This window comes from Sinocyclocheilus grahami, unplaced genomic scaffold (assembly GCF_001515645.1).
Source record: "Sinocyclocheilus grahami isolate Dianchi unplaced genomic scaffold, SAMN03320097.WGS_v1.1 scaffold1598.1, whole genome shotgun sequence".
NCBI classification, from domain to species: Eukaryota; Metazoa; Chordata; class Actinopteri; order Cypriniformes; family Cyprinidae; genus Sinocyclocheilus; species Sinocyclocheilus grahami.
In genome coordinates, this window is record NW_015506777.1 from 215,733 (window position 1) to 217,467 (window position 1,735).

Here is a 1,735-nt window from a genome sequence, read left to right on the forward strand (position 1 = left end):
TGCGTCTTTCCCAAAAAGACTCATGGCTGTATTAGTTCAAAAGGGTGCTTCTACTAAATACTGAGCAAAGGGTCTGAATACTTAGGACCATGTGATATTTCAGTTTTTCTTTTTTAATAAATCTGCAAAAATGTCAACAATTCTGTGTTTTTCTGTCAATATGGGGTGCTGTGTGTACATTAATGAGGAAAAAAAATGAACTTAAATGATTTTAGCAAATGGCTGCAATATAACAAAGAGTGAAAAATTTAAGGGGGTCTGAATACTTTCCGTACCCACTGTATATACCTTGCTACGTGTACTGCGTTAGGCTAACTGAGACTTGTAATTTGCACTTATATATTGTTGCTCTTTTGTTAGTTTTGACTGCTTTTATTGTCCTCATTTGTAAGTCGCTTTGGATAAAAGCGTCTGATAAATGACTAAATAAATAAATGAAGCCTTGGTGAGCATGAGACTTAAAAAAAATATTACAAAATCTTACTGACCCCAAACTTTTGTGTACATGTAATATTTATTTTAAATTGGCTAGTTTGTGCAAGTTAATTTATTTAAAATGGTTGTTAAAAGTTCAAATGGATTGTGTTATGTTCTGTAATTGCTGTTTATAAATCTGTCAGAAAAAAAAATATGCTAAAGTTTCACCTTTAAGGGTACTACAGCCTGGCAGCCTTTTAAAAAAATCAACAATTGTTTTATTACAGTAACCACAGTTTACCACTGTATTTGTAGTAAAACTGCAGTAACCACAAATTTACCATGGTAATAATAATAAATTTTTGTACTTTAACACCATGTTTATTTTTTATTTTCAATATGCTCCCTTTTAGGGGTATAGTTGCACATTTGAGGTTACTGCCCCAGCTAAAATACAATTATAGTATATTTTATTTCTGACAGTGTAAACAATTAAAGGCCTATGAAATGTAAAAAAAAAACATGGCTTTAAAATCTAATATTAAGTGAGTATAATTACTGATTATATTCTTTTAAAAATTAGATTTAATTAGAATTAGTTTAGAGGTATCGATATCGACGATACTGTGCTTGAAAATATCGGTATCGGATCGAAAATAAAATAAGAGGTATGTATGTATTTAAATTCCTGCTGGTGCACGTTTACCAAACAGGACCCGTGCAGGCTTTAAACTGCTTTGCGTCTCTCCGTCAGATAACCCCATGGGCGTGATGCGCCATTACAGGTTGGCTATTTCCCTAAACCTTCACAGCTCGTATATTTTTCCTCCAAGGGGTGAGAACGTAATGATTACGAAAACGATTATTTATTTTTGATAATTATTTTATTTCAGTTAGCTTTTCAATAACTGTTGTTAGTTTTGATTCGTTTTAGTTTTTCCAATTATTTTGACGTTCTTATTTTATTTCAGTTTACGAAATTGTTTTTTCATCAATCGTTTTAGTCTTAGTTTTAGTTTTCGTTTACGAAAATAACCTTGGTGTGAAGACGCTGCAGGCAGTGGCGAAGCACAAATCCATGAATGAAAGTTTTGTGAGGTGAAGTAAACTTTACAGGAATTCCCCTGCTCAGGGAGTAGGGAGCAAAGAACACTGTGTAGAGACCATGTCAGTTGGTACACAGCTCATGCATGGAGCTTTCATCTAATGAGCTGGTTATCTGAATCAGGTATGTTAACTAAGAGAGACATGCAAAATATGCAGAGCAGAGGTAACGTTCCAGTCTCCAGTCCAATTCCAGTCCCAGTTATGCCGAGTT